General features: G+C 42.3%; 1 pseudogene; it reads right to left on the bottom strand.

Annotated features, from left to right (window-relative positions):
• Positions 1-3411: 3411 nt before the first annotated feature.
• Positions 3412-21658, bottom strand: LOC104733436 (G-type lectin S-receptor-like serine/threonine-protein kinase B120; annotated as a pseudogene).
• Between the last annotated feature and the right edge of the window lie 1173 nt (positions 21659-22831).

The following is a 22831-nucleotide window of genomic DNA, read 5'->3' as shown; positions in this document are numbered from 1 at the left end:
TGAGCCACTCACGCGACCTTGGCAACTTGGCTCTCCATCAACCATACAATGGCAACGACTCTGTTCTCATTGGTGATGGTTCAGGTCTTAAAATCACTCACACTGGTTTCCTATCTCTATCATCTACCTCTAAACCTTTATCCCTAACCAATGTTCTTTGTGTCCCTCACATTCACAAAAACCTTATTTCTGTCTATCGTCTTTGTAACTCTAATCAGGTCTCGGTTGAATTTTTCCCTGCTTACTTTCAGGTGAAGGATCTGATGTCGGGGGTCCCATTACTCCAAGGGAGAACTAAAGGGGAGCTTTACGAGTGGCCGGTTTCTTCTTCCATCATTCAATCCTTCTTTGCCTCACCATCATCATCGAAACCATCCTTAAAGACTGGCACTCTCGCTTAGGCCATCCCTCACATTCTATTCTTCAAACAGTTGTCTCTACTTTCTCTCTTCCTTATTTACAATCAGATTCACAGACTATGTTGTGCACTGATTGTGCTATCAATAAAAGCCACAAGCTACCTTTCTCTCAAACCTCTATTGTCTCCACTCATCCACTAAACATAATCTTTTCTGATGTTTGGACCTCCCCAATCAACTCTATAGACAACTTTAAATACTATCTTGTCCTAGTTGACCACTATACCCGTTACACATGGATATATCCACTCAAGACGAAGTCTCAGGTCCGTGAAACATTTATCACGTTCAAAGCACTTGTTGAAAACCGATTCAACAACCGTATTGGCACTCTATACACTGACAATGGGGGCAAATTCATTGCACTCAAGGCCTTCTTATCCGGTGCCGGCATCACCCATCTCACAACTCCACCTCATACTCCTAAACACAATGGCATCTCTGAGAGGAAACACCACCACATCGTTGAAACTGGCTTGTCTCTTCTCACACACGCAGGCATGCCGAACACGTACTGGACTTATGCATTTGCCGCTGCCGTTTATCTCATCAATCGACTCCCGACGCCGGTTATCAACATGGAGACTCGTTGAAGAAACTATTCGATACCACTCCAAATTACAACAAACTTCGAGTGTTCGGGTGCCTCTGCTTCCCGTGGCTTCGACCCTACACCAAGCACAAATTTGAGAATCGTTCTACACCTTGCGTATTCTTGGGATATTCACTAACCCAAAGTGCATATATATGTCTCCAGCCTACATCTGGTCGGATATATGTGTCTTGACATGTCCGCTTTGATGAACGAAGCTTCCCGTTTTCAAGTCCGACCACTCCTCCTCCTCAACCAACATCCACCACCGAGTCTAATTCCTCACCATTCCCGAATCCTGCTGCCGTTCTTCTTCCATCACCAAACATCACCGCTCCCACACCACCAAATACCATTCCACCATCACCGCCGCTGCCACTCGTATCGTCTCCTCCTCCCGGACCCTCAAGCTCAGATCGTCACCCGACGGTAAGTATGGAAAATGTAGATTTGGATCGTGATAGGGTTTCAATTGATAGACTTCCTCAACCAGTTCAAACCCAACAACCGGCCCCTCTCAAACAATACTCTCGCCGAAATCCACAAAATAAAGCCCAACAACCAAAGCCCACTACAAATATACAACCACAAAACCCAAGTCCACAACCTCTTCCTTCAATCACGAATACAGTTTCACAAAACCAAGTCAATCCCTCATCACTTCCAAACCTCCACCCCGACAATCAACATCCGATGAAAACCCGACAAAAGAATAACATCACCAAACCAAAAGCAAAATTGAACCTCTCTGCTGCCTTGTCCAAACACATCCCACCTGAACCTACAACCGTGAACCAGGCACTTAAAGACAAACGATGGAGAGGAGCCATGTCCACCGAGATAGATGCTTTTGCTCAAAATCAAACTCTCGACCTTGTTCCTCGACAGCCTCAATTTAATGTTGTTGGTTGCAAATGGCTGTTTAAGAACAAGTTTCTCCCTAATGGTTCTCTTGGCAGGTGCAAAGCAAGGTTGGTAGCCAAGGGCTACTCACAACAACTTGGTCGTGATTATATGGAGACTTTCAGTCCTGTGATTAAGTCTACAACCATTCGTCTAGTTCTTGATGTTGCTGTCTCCAAAGCCTGGCCGATCAAACAGCTGGATGTTAACAACGCCTTCCTTTAAGGTACCCTCGATGAAGAAGTTTATATGGAACAACCGCCTGGCTTCGTCAACTCTGATTTTCCACATCATGTCTGTCGTCTCCGCAAAGCCATCTATAGATTAAAACAGGCAACACGAGCGTGGTATACAGAGTTAAAGAACTTCTTGGTCGGAGTAGGTTTTGTGAACTCCTTGGCGGATACGTCTCTGTTTGTGCTCCAAAATGGCAAAGACTATCCCTATTTGCTTGTCTATGTCGATGATATACTTGTTACAGGCAGCAACCAAGCTGACATCAATCGGATCCTCACCTTGTTGGCTGATCGTTTTTCTGTTAAGGACCCTGAAGATCTCAACTACTTTCTTGGTTTGGAAGTACACCGCACATCAAAGGGTGTTCATCTCTCTCAGCGGAAATACATTGTCGATCTGCTACATCAATATAACATGACAGATGCCAATGTAGTCTCTACACCGATGGCTTCTTCTCCAACGCTCACTCTTACAACTGGCAACACACTCTCTGATCTGAAGACTTATCGCAAACTGGTTGGGAGTCTGCAATATTTGGCATTCACACGTCTTGACATTGCGTATGCTGTCAATCGTCTCTCTCAGTTCATGCACAGGCCCACAGATGTTCATTGGTAGGCCGCCAAACGGATTCTTCGCTACCTCGCCGGGACACCAACACACGGCATCTTTTTCTCGGCAATGTCCCCACTCTCCTTACATGCATATTCCGATGCTGATTGGGCTGGAGATTCTCACGACTATGTGTCTACCAATGCATATATCGTATACCTTGGAAGCAACCCCATCTCATGGTCTGCCAAGAAACAGAACGGTGTGGCAAGATCATCGACCGAGGCCGAATACAGGGCAGTGGCCAATACAACATCTGAGTTACAATGGATATGTAGTCTTCTCACTGAACTTGGAATCACACGCAATGCCCCACCGGTTGTCTATTGCGACAATGTTGGAGCTACATTTCTATGTGCTAATACTGTGTTCCACTCCAGGATGAAACACATTGCGATTGACTATCACTTTGTCAGGGGTCAGATACAAAATGGACTTCTTCGTGTCGCGCATGTACACACAACAGACCAACTCGCAGATGCTTTAACAAAGCCACTATCTCGCCAAAGGTTCCTTCACCTACGGTCCAAGATAGGAGTGACATCAGCCCCTCCATCTTGAGGGGGGATGTTAAGGATACAGCATCGACTGTCATCACTACCTCAATATATTCTTTCCTTGTATCATTAGTTTCTATACTTACTTAACCTAGAGGCTCTCTCTTGAGTTCTGTATATATATGATCGTGTAATCACTCTTTGCAGATATACAATAACATACATTCCTTACAAGTTTAGTATCTTCTCTCCAGCTTCTCCATACCTAAGAAGAAAAAACCAGAATCACAATATTTATCAACAGAATGAACAATACTGAAACACCAAGTAGTACTGGTAGGTTTTGGAAATTATACTTACCCAACTAAGAAGATCTTCTGCATCTTCGTCATCATTAGATCCACCATTGTTGTTTCTCTTACCCGTAATGATCTCAATGACTAATACACCAAAACTGAAAACATCTGTTTTTACAGAGAATTGTCCATGCATTGCGTATTCCGGAGCCATATACCCGCTATAAATTGAAATGATAACTGGTTTATACCGGTGTTTCTTGGATGTAATAAGTTAGTAAGATAGATCCACTTACTAAGTTCCTGCAATTCAGTCTGTGAATGGATGTGTCATGGTTTGGCCTGTGTCAAAGAGTTTAGCTAATCCAAAATCTGCAATTTTTGGATTCATTTCTTGGTCCAAAAGAATGTTGCTAGCTTTAAGATCACGGTGAATTATCCGGAAACGAGAGTCTTCATGAAGATAGAGAAGTCCTCTAGCTACTCCTCCAATCATTTTGTATCGTACTCCCCAATCCAAAAGTTGACGCTTCTCAATATCTGCAATGGCACAAAGATCAACCACAGTAGTATAAAAAAAAAGAATGGTAGCATTATACGGAGTAAAGGGCAGATAAAAGTTTACCAAAGATGAAATGGTCAAGACTAGCGTTCTTAATGAACTCATAAACAAGGAGTCTTTCTTCTCCTTGTATGCAGAAACCTAAAAGCCTAACCAAGAGCTTTACAAGTAGTAAAATTTCGTTCTTGAACTTGATGTCTCCTTGTCCAGAAGTACCAGATAATCTCTTCACCGCGATTTCTTGCCCCTGAGAGAACACACCCTGAGGCATACATATTCCAAATTTATAAATCTCTTAAATAAACAAACCTAAGTTACCAGTAAGAAGCCAATTGGTCAAAGAAGCTTACCTTATAAACTAAACCAAACCCACCACGTCCAAGTTCGTTTTCAGAAGAAAAGTTATTTGTTGCAGCCTTTAGTGTTTCAAAATGAACTAACAGCAAATCAGTGTTTGAGAACTCATCCACGCCAACTGATCCCGACAAAGGAGATTACCCAAGAACTAAATATGCAGATAGTAATTATCAAATTATTGATCTTTTCTTTAACAATATAACGATGACAAGAAGAAGAACAGTTGTTACCTTTGATTCTATCTCTAGACTTGTTCTTCTTCCACTTCAAGACCAAGCATAGGCAAATTGCAAATAATGCAACAAGAACTATAGGAATGACTATGGCGATAACGACTTTAGATCCACCTTTGCTCTTTCCTGCAATAAACATTCACTGCCTTAGGGACAATGTCTGAAGCAGAAAACAAAACACATTTAACATTTCTATGTACCAGTTCTCTCAGTTCTTGCACTCGACGTTGGTGAATCAGCAGGCTGAATTGCAGGTGGATCAGGCTCTAGGTCGGCATCATATTCATAAAATAGCCATGTCTCAAACCGGAAGTTACAACTAGGACAAAACCACCGAAGGCCAATCTGAGCATCACAACAACTTGATTCCAAATCATGCATCCAATACCACCAATAACAGTATAAGCATTGCAAGAACAATTCTTCAGACATCTCTCTCTACAATCCGAAGGATCAACAAGATCATGTTCAGGGATCTCGAAATCAGGCAACTTCACTGATTTCAGAGTCAAGAACTCATCCTCTCCAACACTAACGTTCCTCTCACACTTCAACGGTGTTCTTCTTCTATAACCTTTACTCCAGTTCCCTACAGAGACTGGCTCATAACCATGAACACAACTACATATCCCATTAGGCCCCTTCATATCACATATACCAAACTTCCCACAACGATTGTACTGATCACACTTAGTATCTGGCTCAGACTGAAACTTAGTCCACTTCTTCAAAGTCTCGTTCCATCTCAACTCCTCTTCAGTACCATTATAAAGAACCTTGAACCTAAGCAACATCGATGGATCAGAAGGAACATACGTGAAGTGCACGCTACCTGTTTCATCAGGTGGAGACGAGAGCTTAAACCCGTAAAGATAGTTCATCAACAGAGACATAATCGGAATCCCTGTAAAAACCGCGGAGATCCATTGCCCGCTACGCCATTTTATTGTGTTGTTCCCTTCCCAAAGGACAATCTCTGGTGCTCCAGATGGATCAACCCCTAATGAGTGTAAAGGTATAGAGGACAGCAAATCACTCAAACCGCTTGGAAACGCGCCAAGCAAACGCTTTTATTCAAACTTATAAAAAACTTTTTTTTACAAGTTATTAATCTAAGCCTACTCTCTTGTCTATCTATCACAACACCCTGTGTAGATCTAAAAGAATAAAATGAACACAGTCACCTTCAAAGCCTTTTTTTCGATTGCTTGAAGGTTTACAAAAACTCACAAACTTTTTCCCACGAGTGCTACCTCTTTTTGCGGCTAGCCCTCGTCTCTTTATACCTTACACAAACGATCTCTAACCTAGATCTTTGTGAATCCCTAACTAAAAGGAAATGTTCCTTATCCTAAAAAATATCCTCCCTTAATCTCTCAATCAAATATACTCTCAATATCCTCGTGTATATCTTGATCTTCTTCTTCCTTCCTTCTCACGTTCCCTGTCACGAGATCCCATAAACTTTCTCCACGTCAGCTCATCTGCCACGTCAGCATATCAGCACTCTGAGACACTTCGCAAGCTCCTGTCACCTTCAGAGCTCTGATGCACTTTCAATCTCCCCCTTTTTGACTGAATCTTGCTACACAAGCAACCGCAGCATCAAACCTGAAAATGCACAGACAACGCAGCCAAGACAAGACACATCCGTACTAAAAAAATTCCAGCAATCAACACAAGACGGTTAACCGATAAGGACTTGTTAAAATAAATTGTTCAAAAACCAAAACAGAATAAAATAAAACAAGTCTCAAGTTTTAACAGGGGAGAAACACATTTAAAATCAACAAAAACTGGGAGCAACAAAAACAACTGCTCCCCCATAGTTTAATCTCCCCCTCAGGCCTCTGAATCAGACTCATCTCCCCTTGCTTGTTTGGCACAGTTTAGTCAAAAATACCAAGAAACTAAACCAGAAATTTGAGTGAACATCAAAGTGAGAAACTACTTACCAGCTTCCAAGGCATCTTGCAGGATCTTGATTGCCAACCGGATGGCTTTGCGCTCTGCAGATGACCCTTTTGGAGAAACAGGTTCAACAGGGACGGATGTTGTCTTCTTCCCCTTTGTCTTCTTTGCATCTTTTGATGACAAACTAGGGACAAGTCTCTGAGCAGTCAGCAACTGATAGATGAGACTGGAAAACGGCAACCGGAAGCCAGACTGAGCTTGCAACCCATGTTGAATGATCTGGTCGTAGATCATCCATCCAAAATCGAACGAAATCCCATGCATGATCATGTAGATCACCAGAGCCCTATTCGTCGAGATGTACCTCGTGTTCACCGTGGGAGACCAGTTGCTACAGCAGATCCGATGCAGATCCTTGATCACCGGGTTCTTGATTGCAGTGGACACCAGCTGCTTGCAGGATTTGACCCTTCCATCAGAGAGAAACAGAGCCAGATCCTCCTCCAGAATTGCAGCCGTCTGCAATCTCTGTTCACGCACATCCACAGACCTCAGACCAAACAGGGCATTGATACGGCTTGGAGAGAACTCATAGATCCAGTCTCGGACAAGCACGTCGACAGACTCCCCCTCAATCTTGATCGTTGAGAGATTCGCCCATAATTCATAGACCAACTCTGAGTCGTACGAGCCAATCTGAGTAATGGTTTTAAGCAGCCCAGCTTTGTCTATGAACTCCCTAGCCTTGTCTGCCGCATCTAGTGGATAACAGACTCTGGAGCGAGCGTTCGAGAGGCAAAGAACCCATATTGTCGAACAGCCTCTGAGGAGATGAACCGTTTGGCATCGAAGTCCTTTGATGAAGCTCCTCGAGATGCGGTGGACGTGCCCTTATCTCTGTGGAGAGATGGGCGCTTGGGGTCACGACTGTCGAAATCAGCAGGCGGTTGTCTTTTGCGTAGACGGGATGAGACTCCTTGAGATGGCAGGACAGGTACAGGCACATCACCGGTAAGATCTACCACCGGAAATCGAGAAGTCACCTCTCTCGGCGGAGAAGACGAGGAGTCGCAGGTCTCTTGATTCCCATGAAAAGGCGAGGGAAACTGATCCACCCGAGTCGGAGATCGATCGGAACATGTGGAGTTGGCGGAGGCAACGAAGACGGTGGTGTGTGGAGCTCCTCATCTGAGCTGGAGTCATAGTGGAAACCACTAAAGATGGACTTCATGATGGTTAGAGAGTTGATTGAGAAGAGAAGAGAGAGATTTGAGCAGAAGTTTAATCGACACAGGATTGAAATGACAGAGGTGATGAGGAAAACGCCAAAACCCTAGCCGCTCCTTTTTATACACATCTGTGAGTCTCAATGGGCTGCACAAACTCGGCCCAAAGCATTAAAGATTTCCTGAAACCACTCAATTAAACATCAGTGTACACCGCATCTATTTCCTCATTTGACTGCATTCAATGTTAATTCATTCAATCACAATTAATATCAGTGCATTAATAAATCTCATTCTTCCTCTTTTACAACCCAATTTAACAGATTCATGAATCAAACACACATATACACACAGCCACTAATGATAGATTCTGAGGGACCCAGATCGAGAATTAAACGCACATGAGCATCAAAAAAAATTTTATTTATTTTATTTTAAATATTAAACAATGCAGAAATCAGAACACTAACCAGACCTTTATCGTATCAGCCACTTGTTCAGAACCTTCACTAGAAACTATCACAACCTCTTGAATTGTCGAAGATCAGAGGACTGTTGCATGTGGGTAGTCTTTCACACTGGCATGCCTTTAGCCTTCAGTCCATCCCAACATGTTAAGGCAGCTGAAGTTCATCTCTGTGAAAAGTACACAAATTTTTTTTTTTTTTTTTTTTTTTTTTCTCCAAACAGCTTTATGATGACTACTTCAGCCTCTTGAGCTTCAGTGACATCATTTGATTGTGTCAGCCACTGATTCTAACCTCATCATTCCTTAGGTTATTAAACCTTAGAATGACTGTGCATGTCTCTTCACAGCTCTTTGACCTCCTTAAATCATGACAACGTTTAACAAGATGGACAGACCGGCATGACAGGCAGCTATTTCCCACACTCTTTCAGATGTTGATCTTCTATATATTCCAGGATTTCTATGATCTGTTCTAGCTCCAGTTCCTGCCTTAGACCAACACAACTCAGAGACATAGTTAGAGTTCACAGACACCAATAGACTTCCTCAGATTTATGAATCTGTTGAAGTCCAAAGGCTTAGTAAACAAATCAGCCAGCTGAAAATCAGTGCTCACATGGTCTATCTCAATCAGTTTCGCCTCAACAAGTTCACGAACAATGCTGGACAGGATTCTTATAGATGTTTATTGCACTCAAATTATCACAATGAATTAACAGAGTATCAGAATCCATACCATAGTCAGGAGACATTTGACGCATCCACAGAAGTTGTGTACAATAGCTGCCCAAAGCAATGTATTCAGCCTCAGCGGTTGATAGTGAGACACTGTTCTGCTTCTTGCTGTGCCATGAAATTAGGTTGTTGCCCATAAAGAAGCATCCCCCACTTGTACTTCGACGATCATCCACAGAACCTGCCCAATCAGCATCGCAGTATCCGCTCAGACTTGTGTTGGTATCCTTGGTGAAGGAAATACCAAAGTTCATTGTCCCCTTGACGTATTTGATGATCTTCTTGACTGCCAGTAAGTGGGACACCTTTGGCTTGGCCTGGTACCATGCGCATATCCCCACTGACAGACAAATGTCAGGGCTACTCGCTGTCAGGTAGAGCAAGCTTCCAATCATACCTCTATATAGTCGTTCATCCACATCCTCTCCTTCCTCATCTTTTGAAAGCTTGTCATTGACTCCCATAGGTACCTTAGCTTCTTTACTCTTCCCTAAACCAAACCGCTGTACCAATTCTTTGGCATAGGTGCTTTGAGACACAAAGATCCCATCAGCTGATTGTTCTACTTGCAAACCCAGGAAGTATTTCAGCTCTCCCACCATACTCATCTCAAACTCCTGTGACATGTTTTTCACAAACCTTTGCACCAGAGATTGACAGGTAGAACCAAAAATGATGTCGTCCACATAGATCTGAATAACATCAATGCATTGTTGCTGTTGAGAACAAACAGTGTCTTGTCTACATTTCCACGAACATATCCTTAATCCAGAAGAAACGTAGTTAACCTCTCATACCATGCTCTCGGAGCCTGCTTGAGACCATATAGCGCTTTCTTCAGACGGTACATATGCTCAGGATGTTGTGGATTCTCAAAGCCTTTTGGTTGTTCTACAAACACTTCTTCTTGTAAAATCCCATTCAGAAATGCACTTTTAACATCCATCTGATGTAATGTGAACTTGAGAGCACATGACATACCGAACATGAACCTGATGGATTCTAGCCTTGCTACTGGAGCAAAGGTCTCATCAAAGTCAACTCCTTCGACTTGAGAGTAACCTTGAGCCACAAGTCTTGCTTTGTTTCTCATAATGCATCCACTAGCATCACTCTTCTTGAAGATCCACTTCGTTCCCACTATATTGACATTAGTCGGCCGTTTAGTGAGTTCCCACACATTGCTGCGCTCAAATTGTTCCAGCTCATCTTGCATTGCAGCAACCCAGAACTCATCCCGAAGAGCCTCTTTGTGATTCTTTGGTTCCATAGTGGAAACAAAACAGGCAAATTGCGATCTCAGAGTCCTGAGAGACAGTGTCTAGAACTACAGTCTTCTGTTTCTTTCCACCCAGTTGAGCAAAGTCAATCTGTTTGCCCCTGAATCGCACCGATAACATCGCCTGAGGAGTGATTCCGATGAACTTGAGAAGATGGAGGAAGCTTGTCTGTTGACAGTCCAGGGCGAGCATGATCACTAAGACTCCCAGAGGCTTGCTCAGACTTCTCATCATCAGTTACCAGATCCTTGTCAGAGAGAACAGGCACCATATCAACTTGTTGAAACGAAGTATCATCAAAAACAACATTTACCGTTTCCTGAACTGATCTTGTGCGTTTGTTGTAAACACGGAAGGCAGTGTTGTGTCCTGAGTAACCAAGAAAGATCCCTTCATCACTCTTTGAGTCAAATTTACCCAACTGATCCTTGTCATTCAGAATGTAGCATAGACAGCCAAGCACATGAAAGTAGCTTACAGTTGGAGACTTTCCTTTCCATAACTCATAGGGAGTCTTGCTGGTCCCTGGTCGGACATACACACGGTTGATAATGTAACAAGCAGTGTTGACAGCTTCATCCCAAAACCGATGTGGCACTTGATTCCCATGCAGCATAGCTCGCGCCATCTCTTGCAGTGTTCTGTTCTTTCGTTTGGCAACACCATTCTGCTCTGGGGTTCTTGGAGCAGAGTACTGATGAACAATGCCCTGATGCCCGCAAAATTGATCAAACTTGTCATTCTGAAACTCTCCTCCATGATCACTCCTAATAGCTTGGATGGAACATTTTTCACTTTTAATTTGAAGGGCAAGAATGCGAAAGCATTCAAGGGCATCAGCTTTTTCACGAAGAAATCGCACCCAGGTATAGCGAGTGAAATCGTCCGCCATGATAAAGATGAACCGTCGCCCAGAAATGCTCTGAACTTGAATTGGACCCATCAGATCCATATGTACCAACTGGAGTGCATGACTAGTGCGAATATCTGTCACTGACCCATGAGACGTCTTGACTTGCTTGCCTTTGTTGCAAGGACCACATATGAAATGTGGATCACCTTTCAGCTTAGGCATTCCACACACAACCTCTTGATTAGCCAATTTCATCATTGTGCGAATGTTGAGATGACCAAGTTTCTGGTGCCACAGCTCTGTGTCCAACTCAGCAGTCGTGTTAAAACACTACATTGACGATTTCCACATGTAACAGTTGTTACCAGATCTCCTGCCTCTGAGTCGTACTGACCCTTGTTGATCAACAGCCTTGCACCCCTTCTTAGTGAATGTGACATCCAGACCTTCATCACACAACTGGCTGATACTTATCAGATTTGCCTTCAACCCTTCGACCAAGAAGACATCCTTAAGATGTAGTTGAGAATCACCACCAGTTGTACCTTTTCCTCGGATTGTACCCTTTCCTCCATCACCAAAAGTAACTCTTCCTCCAGCAACACCTTCTAAATGTGATAGATTATCAAGGGCACCAGTCATATGCCTAGAGCATCCACTGTCAAAATACCACTTGGCCTGATCAACCTCTGTTTTTTCTGCTGTGAAAGCCACATGGTAGTAGAGATCATCTTTCCTGACATATCCCTGTGTGTTTCTTCTTACAGCTGGATAAAACTCACTGCGTTGCCTCAGGCTAGACACACGATTCTGGAACTGATAACACTGGGCTTTGTAGTGAGTTAGATGCCCACAGTACCAACATCCTCTCCTTCTACTATGCTGAACAGGTCTTTGAGCCGTCTGCCGAAACCCACTCGAGGCATATGGCGGCCTAGTATTCACCTTAGGAAACACCACCATCCTTGGGTTTCTTGAATTCTGCTTCACAAGAACCTGATCATACATTCTAGTAGTTCGAGGGAACTTCCTCTCCTTCAGCTCGGGCTCAGACTCCACTCCTTTGACAAATTGAGTGGTTGGGTTGGTGTTTGTTCCTTGATAACCCAGACCCCATTTCAGATTGCTGGAGCTTCCAGTGCTAAGCAGTGTATCCAGATCTTTGGTTCCTTTATTCAGCATTCTGATATTCTTCAGCTGTTCTTCTAACTGCTTCTCAAGTCGCAGAGTCTTTGCCTGTTCTTCACTTAATTCTTTAGAGATCATTGCAACATGAAGCTGTAACGTATCTCTCTCAGAAGTTAACTGTGTGTTGTCTTGAGTCTTCTGTACCACCGTCTTGATGAGAAGATCTATCTGATCTTCTACTGACAAATCAGCCTCTTCTTCATCTGAATCAGAATTCACTTTCTCATCTACGTCCTTGGTTTCCAGCACCACATCATCTTCTTCATCTTCCTCAATGACACCCAACAATGCAAGGAAGCTGTTAAGAACCTCTCCTTTGCTGACTTCTTCATCTGAGTCACTTTCGCTCCAAGTGATGTAGGACTTCTGCTTGTTTTCTCGTGAAGGACAATCAAACTTAGTGTGACCGTAGCCCTTACACCCATAGCACTGCAATGAATTCTTTTGTTTGTTGTTTGGACACTCAGACTTGTAATGCCCAAAACCCTCACATTCAGCACACTGTCGTTCTTGCTTGTCACTCTTCCTGATCTCCTTATCAGTATCAGATTTTAAGAGCGATGATGTTCCCTTCCGCTGACCTCTTTCCATCTTGCGAAAGTACTTCTTAACCAACAAACCCACTTTTTCTTCATCTGCAACCTCCTGAGACTCAGCAAGCTTCTGTTCTTCTATGGCTTTAAGGGCAAAAGATTTCTCATTCACTTTTTCTTTCTTCTTCAGCTGTATCTCAAATGCCTGCATCATCCCAACCACTTGATTGTACTTGAGCTCATTAGAATCCAGTGAAACATCTATAGCAGACATGTGTGGTTGAAACTTATCTGCAGACTCCTGAGGAATTTCTTCACCAGCTTCTTGCCCTTATAGTGTTTACCCAAGACTACAGCTTCTTGTGCAATACCACTCAAACGACTGCTGTAATCAGCAACTGACTCAGTTTCAGTCATGTGCAAGTTCTCAAAATCTGAAGCAAGATTGTCCAGCCTTGTACGTTTGACCCTACTTGTGCCTTCAAACGTGACTACCAGAATGTCCCATGCTTCCTTGGCAGCTTCACATCCTTGAACTTGATTGAAAATATCCCTAGGCAGCGACTTGAAGATAACTGACAGAGCCTGTAAGTTATGTTTGGACTCCGCTTTTTCTTCGGCTGTCCATTTCTTCCTGTGCTTAGGCACCATTTCTCCCTTCTCATTCTTTTCCGTCGGATGTGACCAACCATCTTCCACCGCAAATGATAGGATTTCCCTAGGAAAGAAACTCTGATGAAGGCTGATGGTAGGTGATAGGCGACGTGAATTCGGTGGTGATGATGATCGAGTGAGATTGGTGATGAATATAAGTAATGATCGAACAAAGCAACAATGAATCAATGGTGAGAAGTGTTTGAATGATGAGATGGATTCGAACAGGTAGAAGAGTTTCTTAATTCACAACGTGTATAGAAACTCAGAAATCAAGAACGCATTCAAGATATCGGATTGAGAGAAGAAAGTTCACAAACGTGTTTACAACATACTTCTTCGCTAAAAGAGAAAAGAGGCGTAGCTTTGGGTTTTAAACACCCTAGGGCTCGACACTCTGAACAACAAGAAGTTCAAAACCAAAACAACAAGACGTTTTTAAAAGAAATAAGAAAACAGCAAAACGTCTAGACGACCTGAAGTAGTTCAGAAATCTCTAGTTCAGAAATTGGCTAACTAGTACAGAAGTACATTATTCCCCCTTTGGTAATGACTTCTAGATAACTCGACGTAGTGATCCATTTGCCTCATTAAAAACCATGCTGAGAAAACCCATTGGGACAAAACTCAGCTATGGGAAAAAGAGTACAAACTTCTCACCTAAGTTACCTAGTCATCATCACCGGGTGAAGTCTTCAAGGTGGATATGTTGAAGACTTGGATCCTTGGTAGGTTGAATGACCCGTCAACTATGAGTGAGTGTGCTTCCTTGGCCATCTCCTTAGCTCTTGAACGAGTGATCCTTCCCACCACCTCCGGTTGCTCTGCAGCCTCTGGCTCCTTGCTTGCCACGATCATATCATCCTCCCCCTCTTCAAAAGGATTTGTCCTCAAATCGGAATCTGCATAATAAGGGAGCAAGTCAGAAACATTGAATGTTGATGATATGGTATACTTACCTTGAAGATCAATCTGGTATGCGTTGTCGTTGATCCTCTTGATGACTTCAAATGGACCATCAGCTCGCGGTAGAAGCTTGCTCTTCCTCTCTTCTGGGAACCTTTCCTTGCGTAGATGAATCCACACTAAGTCTCCTTCTTCGAAAATGAGCTCCTTTCTCCCCTTGTTCGCATGCCTTTCATATTGCTTGGTCCTTTTCTCTATGTTCTCCTTAGCTTTAGCATGTATCCTCCTCACCTGTTCAGCCTTTTCTTTGCCATCAAAGCTACACTTCACACTTAAAGGTAGAGGGATCAAGTCTAGAGGTGATTGTGGATTTAAGCCATAAACAATTTCAAAAGGAGAAAATAAGGTAGCAGAATGCTTAGCGTGATTGTATGCGAACTCCACATGTGGGAGACATTCTTCCCATGATTTGAGATTGCTCCTCACTAAGGTCCTGAAAAGTGTAGATAGCGTCCTGTTCACCACTTCGGTTTGTCCATCTGTTTGTGGGTGACATGTGGTTGAGAATGAAAGCTTGGTTCCTAGTTTGGCCAATAACGTCCTCCAGAAGTGTCCTAGAAACTTGGTATCTCGGTCTGAGACAATTACTTGAGGCATTCCATGTAGGCGTACTACTTCCCTGAAAAATAAGTTAGCTACAATAACAGCATCATCCGTCTTGTGACTTGCAATGAAGTGAGCCATCTTGCTAAACCTGTCAACCACAACAAAAATAGAATCTCTGCCATTTCTGGTTCGAGGTAAGCCAAGAACAAAATCCATGGAAATATGAGTCCAAGGTTGAGAAGGAATCGGTAGAGGAGTGTACAAGCCGTGAGGCTGTACCTTACCCTTCGCCATTTTGCAGATATGGCACCTAGAACAAACCTTTTCAACGTCTTTCTTCATTTGAGGCCAATAGAAGTGTTCTTGCAGTCCAAGTAGAGTCTTTGACACTCCGAAATGTCCAGCTAGTCCACCTCCGTGAGCTTCTCTGATCAGCAGCTCTCTCATGGATCCTCTTGGTATGCACAATCTATCCTTAAAGAACAGATATCCATCCTGCCTATAATAGTTCTCAAAAGCAAACTTATGGCATTTGCCATAGCTCTCAGCAAAATCGATGTCAGTCTCATACAGTTCTACTATTTCATCAAAACCTTCAAGCTTAGAAGACAAAGTAGAAATGAGAGTGTACCTCCTGGATAATGCATCTGCAACTACATTATCTTTACCTTTCTTGTACTTAACCGTGTAGGGAAAAGTCTCTATGAACTCCATCCATCTGGCATGTCTCTTGTTGAGCTTCTGTTGTCCTTTGAGATGCTTCAGGGACTCATGATCTGTGTGAATAACGAATTCCTTGGGCCACAGGTAATGCTGCCACGTTTGAAGAGCTCTAACCAAAGCATACAGCTCCTTGTCATATGTAGGATAGTTCAACGTTGATCCTCCTAGCTTTTCACTGAAGTAAGCTACTGGCTTCCTATCCTGCATCAAAACAGCACCTATACCCACTCCGGAAGCATCACATTCAATCTCAAAAGTTTTCATAAAATCAGGAAGTAAGAGAATAGGGGCAGAAATAAGCTTCTCTCTTAAGGTTGAAAATGCCTTCTCTTGTGCTTCCTCCCATCTAAATCCTACATCCTTCTTGACAACTTCTGTAAGTGGCGCTGCAACAGTACTGAAGTCTTGCACAAATCGTCTGTAGAACCCTGCTAGTCCATGAAAGCTCCTGACTTCTGCCACGTTTTTGGGTGTTGGCCACTCCTTGATAGCCTTGACCTTCTCATCGTCCACTCTAACTCCTTCTGCACTGACAACAAAGCCTAGAAAGACAACCTCAGTAGTACAGAATGAACATTTAGAAAAATTAGCAAAGAGGGATTGAGAACGAAGAACATTTAGAACTTGGCGGATGTGTTCTAAGTGTTCTTCTAGACCTTTACTGTAGATGAGTATGTCGTCGAAATACACAACCACAAAGATGCTTATGAACGGTCTGAGAGCATGATTCATTAATCGCATGAAGGTGCTAGGAGCATTGGTGAGACCAAACGGCATAACTAGCCATTCGTAGAGCCCTTGCTTGGTCTTGAAAGCTGTTTTCCATTCATCTCCTTCCTTCATTCTGATCTGATGATACCCACTCTTCAAATCTATCTTTGAGAAGACTGTTGATCCACATAACTCATCCAACATGTCATCTAATCTCGGAATTGGGTGTCTGTACTTCACTGTGATATTGTTAATAGCTCTGCAGTCAACACACATCCTCCATGAACCATTTTTCTTTGGTACAAGCAATACTGGTACTGTACATGGACTGAGACTCTCTCGGATATGTCCCTTACTCATCAGCTCTTCTACTTGCTTCTGAAGCTCTTTGGTTTCTACTGGATTAATTCTGTAAGCTGGTCTGTTCGGTAGAGCTGAACCTGGTACCAAATCAATCTGATGCTCTATCCCACGAATTGGAGGTAAGCCTGGAGGTATCTCTTCTGGAAACACATCCTTTTACTCCTCTATAATCTCTATCATCTCGCGTGGAAGCTCTCCTGCGGACTTAGTACTGGTGAGTGTTTCCTTGTACACAAACATGAATGTGGTCATCTCTGGATCAAATAGCTTGTTGAACTCGCTGTGATTGATGTACAGGCTGTGAGACACTTTCTCTGTATCCTTGCGGTTCATGTGAAGCTGGTCCTTGTAGATTTCACTGGGTGTAAGCGGTAGAAGAGTGACCTTGCGTCCTTTGAACTCAAACGTTTGCTTGTTGGTGTAACCATCATGGAACACTCTTCTGTCGAACTGCCATGGTCTTCCCAAAAGGATATGACTTGACTTCATTGGAATAACATCACAAAGCAGCTCATCCTCATACTTCCCAATCGCTAGTTTCACCATTACTTGCTGCGAAACTGTCAAAGCACCCTTGTTGTTCAACCATTGTAGCTGATAAGGTCTTGGATGTGAAGTAGTCTTGAGATTAAGCTTCTGTACCATCTCTTCACTAGCTGCATTAGTACAGCTACCACCATCAACGATCAAGGTGCAGACCTTGTCTTGAACCATACACCGTATGTGAAATAGGTTCTCACGCTGTCCTCTATCATCTGGGTAAACCTGAATACTTAAAGCTCTGCGTGCTACCAACATCTCTCCCATGACTGCTGGTTCACCTTCTTCACAGAATTCAGACTCTGATTCACTCTCTGAACTATCTACTGGCACAATCTCTCCTCCTTCTTGAAGAAGAAACATCTTCTTGTTTGGACAGTCTCTGGAATAATGTCCCATTCCTTAGCATTTGAAACACCTAATATGACTTGTAGAGGTACTACTCTTGGGCTTGAAGTCGATTTTAACCTCCTCTTTGACTGTGGCTGTCACGGGTTTGCTGTCCTTGGTGAAGGCGGATTTGCTGAACTCCCTCGGCTTGGACATGTTAGGCGTGAATGTAGACCTTACTCCCTTTCTCTTGATCTGCGATTCAATCAGCTCTGCCTTATGTACCATTTCTTGCACATCCTCATAGTCTTGCAACTTTACCTTGTCTTGAATCTCTCTGTTTAAACCCCCAAGAAACCTCGACATAACCATGTCTTCACTTTCCCTTAGATCAGCCCTGATCATAAGTGTTTCCAGCTCCTGATAGTAGTCTCTAACCGACTTAGTGCCTTGAATGAGACGCCTAAGCTTGTTAAGAATCTCCCTCTGATAATGTGTAGGCACAAACTTCTTCCTCATCTGCGTGACTAACTGTTCCCATGTAGTGATAGCAGGCTCTCTCTGTCGATGTCTAGTAAGCCCCAACTGCTCCCACCACAACAAAGCATAGCCATTGAATTCAGATATGGCTATCTTCACCTTGTTCAACTCAAAAGTACCTTGAACCTGAAAGTTGGACTCCATCTTCCTTTCCCAGTCTAGATAAGTTTCTGGATCATTGGTTCCATGGAAAGAAGGATACTGAATCTTAAGGTGCTTCAGCTGCTGCCTCAAAGGATCATACTCCCTACCATGATCTCTGTTTCGGTTTCTCCTCATTGTCTCTTGACTGTGATCTGAAACTTCTTCTTCTTTAGAATACTCTCTATCTGACTCAATGTAGATTCGATGCCCAGCTACTTGTTCAGTTCGACGTGGACGAATGTGTCCTCTGCTAGTTCTGCGCGGCTCTCTTTCTGTGCCTTGAGTGTTTCTCCTCTGATTGAAACAAGTCTCTCTTCCCCCAGTAGGTGACTTAGCTGCTCTAATCCGTGTATGCTTGGAAGAGGTTCCTAGGTGAGCCTTTCCTTTAGCTAAACGAAGGGCTTCATTAGGACTAGGCGGTTCTGTAGAACTCTGTTCTGAAGCACTAGATGCTTGAGCTATGTCTTTGAACTGTTTCTCAAACTTGTTACTGAGCTGTTCCATCTGTTGCTGAAACTGAGTAGACATTAACTTGTTTGCTTCTGCTATTTGCTTAGACATGGCTTGATTCAAAGCTTCCATAGCTTCTGGAGATAGCTCCATTGTACCTGCAAATCAAAGAAGAACTCGCAGTAACTTGTTCTTTGAATGAGGAAAACGAAAATAAACTCTAAGACTCTGAATTTTAAACAAGAAAAACACACGACTGCAGACCTAGTATCGAGCGACACCACAAGAGAATCGATCGACACCCAACCCTATAACGAACAGACTCGAACTAATTAAACCCTAGTTGCAGTCTAATTTCGAAACAACACAAAACTAAACCCTATTCGATCTAGACACAAACGAATCTCAAAAATTCAAACCCTATAACTAAATGAAGGAAATTAAGCAAAAACTCAAGAGATTAGGGTTCTTAGAATCGCTTAGCCTTTGGCACAGAGTTGGCTCTGATACCACATGATAGGATTTCCCTAGGAAAAAAACTCTGATGAAGGCTGATGGTAGGTGATAGGCGACGTGAATTCGGTGGTGATGATGATCGAGTGAGATTGGTGATGAATATAAGTAATGATCGAACAAAGCAACAATGAATCAATGGTGAGAAGTGTTTGAATGATGAGATGGATTCGAACAGGTAGAAGAGTTTCTTAATTCACAACGTGTATAGAAACTCAGAAATCAAGAACGCATTCAAGATATGGGATTGAGAGAAGAAAGTTCACAAACGTGTTTACAACATACTTCTTCGCTAAAAGAGAAAAGAGGCGTAGCTTTGGGTTTTAAACACCCTAGGGCTCGACACTCTGAACAACAAGAAGTTCAAAACCAAAACAACAAGACGTTTTTAAAAGAAATAAGAAAACAGCAAAACGTCTAGACGACTTGAAGTAGTTCAGAAATCTCTAGTTCAGAAATCGGCTAACTAGTACAGAAGTACATTATTCCCCCTTTGGTAATGACTTCTAGATAACTCGACGTAGTGATCCATTTGCCTCATTAAAAACCATGCTGAGAAAACCCATTGGGACAAAACTCAGCTATGGGAAAAAAAGTACAAACTTCTCACCTAAGTTACCTAGTCATCATCACCGGGTGAAGTCTTCAAGGTGGATATGTTGAAGACTTGGATCCTTGGTAGGTTGAATGACCCGTCAACTATGAGTGAGTGTGCTTCCTTGGCCATCTCCTTAGCTCTTGAACGAGTGATCCTTCCCACCACCTCCGGTTGCTCTGCAGCCTCTGGCTCCTTGCTTGCCACGATCATATCAGCAAACCAAGCTTCCATGCCGATGCTTGAGATGGCCTGCTTGATTGACACTTTCCAAAAACCAAAGCACTCAAGATCGAGTTTCAATGGTGACTGAACCGCAACAAAATTCAGTGTTTCTCCATACCCTTGCCGCAAGATCTCACCTGTTGAAAAAGGATATCAGAACTTTTTATCAGGTGCTTGCTCTGATACCAATTGTAAAGGTATAGAGGACAGCAAATCACTCAAACCGCTTGGAAACGCGCCAAGCAAACGCTTTTATTCAAACTTATAAAAAACTCCCTTTTACAAGTTATGAATCTAAAAGAGATTCTCTTGTCTACTCTCTTTGATTAAAGAGATTCTCTTGTCTACTCCCTTTGATTAAAGCCTACTCTCTTGTCTATCTATCACAACACCATGTGTAGATCTAAAAGAGTAAAATGAACACACTCACCTTCAAAGCCTTTTTTTCGATTGCTTGAAGGTTTACAAAAACTCACAAACTTTTCCCCACGAGTGCTACCTCTTTTTGCGGCTAGCCCTCGTCCCTTTATACCTTACACAAACGATCTCTAACCTAGATCTTTGTGAATCCCTAACTAAAAGGAAATATTCCTTATTCTAAGAAATATCCTCCCTTAATCTCTCGATCAAATATACTCTCAATATCCTCGTGTATATCTTGATCTTCTTCTTCCTTCCTTCTTACGTTCCCTGTCACGACATCCCATAAACTTTCTCCACGTCAGCTCATCTGCCACGTCAGCATATCAGCACTCTGACACACTTCGCAAGCTCCTGTCACTTTCAGAGCTCTGATGCACTTTCAATGAGTAATTACGAGGAGAAGGATCGGTCTCAGATCTCCAAGAGACGAAAACGTGGTTATCTCCGGTTTGTGGATTCACACGAACCTTCATCTGAGGTAAAAACGTATCAGTTGGGTGATTGAAACTCTCCCAAATAACTGTATCTGTGTCGGTTTCAGACAAAACAAAGTTTCCCGTATCGTATATAGAAACGATTCTGTTGTTGTTGTTGTTACTGCTTGATTTGATGTTTGTAAACCAGACAGTGATGTTTTTACCGTCCAGTAACACGAGATTCCCGTCGTTGCTTATTGTAAGAACTCCAGATTGGTCTGAAATCGGAGTTGCTCTGTTTGCTACCCATACCACAGCTTTGTCCTCGATGTTGCCATACCAAATCCCTAGATAACGAGACGTGGAAGCTCCTGGACTGAAGAATCCGAGTTCGAATGTCTTTTGTCGAGAGACTAATGGTTTGTGATTGATGCCGTCTCTTAAAGATTCTCCCCGTCTGAGTGTTTCTGCAGCCATGGAAGATTCGTAGAGGAAGAAGAAGAAGAAGTAAAAGAAGGTTTTGTGAAAGTTTATCATTTTGTGGGTTAATGCTGTTGGAGAAGAAGACCCAAGTGAGAGTATTAGTAATAAAGGTTTGGTTTTGAGGTATGCTTAAAAGCTGAAAGAAGAGAAACAGAGGAACTGTAACAATGGTTGAAGCTTCCTTATTGCTAATATAATTAATTAGAGGAGAGGTGCCAAAGGAGAAGGATGCAAAAAATTAAAGGTTGATGTGTGTTTTGTGACTGTTGAGACTTGAGAAGTTTCTTTATTTTGTATTGTCAGGTTGGACCAGATGTTTAAATTTAGAAATTTTGGGTCAAATTGTTTGAATTATTATCATCTGTATAAGGGATTTTTTATTGGGGTCTTTCAATATTTTTTTCTTCATCTACTTTTTTTGTTATTTTTCAAGATTATACAACCTGCAGTAAATATATGATTGGGGGATGACCTAATTGTTTTGAAACTATTTCGAAAAGTTTTGGACGGCGTTAGTTAATACCAATGTTTTCAAAACCGGACCGGACCGGCGGTCGAACTATGTTAAACTGCGAACCGACATCATGTCCGGGTTGGGTTAATATCAAAACCTAAAAGAAATTGAACCGGTAAAAAACCATATCAACCCGCCAAAAAACCAAAAACCGGTGAACCATTAAACCGGATAAAACCGGGTTTTATTTTTTTTTTTGTAAATTTGAGTACAATTAATTTAATTAATTACTTTTTGTAGTTTTCTTCTTAGCAAATTAGCAATAGTAGGGTTTCTTAGAGAATGAAGATTGCATGTTCTACACTCTTATTATCTTATTGCTTTTAGATTTGAATTTCTAAAATATTTTACTAGTACTGGTTATACTTTGAGTTTGTTACAGTTTGAGTTTATTACTTTTTAATACTTTTTTAAAAACATTATGATTATTGAATTATTTTATTTGGTATATCCAATTATATCATAGTTATAATCATTGGAAAAAATAGAAGACATATCCATACCTATTATTTATAAAAATATCATTAAAATCAATTGAACCCGGTTGACTCCGGTCGAACCATATTGACTCATGATCCAGAAGTTTTCCCGGTTCAGTTACCGGTCCGGTTTTAAAAACATTGGTTAATACATGATAATTAGATATTTAAACGGTCCAAATGTTATTAAGAAAGAAAATTGTGTTTTATAAAATCTTCGTTACTACTTTGGATAAATTTACAAGATTACATTCATATATAGTATAGAGTATATGGACTACTTCTGATGTCCTTAGTCCATAGTCAATAT

Source organism: Camelina sativa, chromosome 12 (assembly GCF_030686135.1).
Source record: "Camelina sativa cultivar CO46 ecotype springtype chromosome 12, ASM3068613v1".
Taxonomy (NCBI): domain Eukaryota; kingdom Viridiplantae; phylum Streptophyta; class Magnoliopsida; order Brassicales; family Brassicaceae; genus Camelina; species Camelina sativa.
The sequence above is the reverse complement of the archived record's forward strand: the minus strand, read 5'-3'. Positions and strand labels throughout refer to the sequence as shown.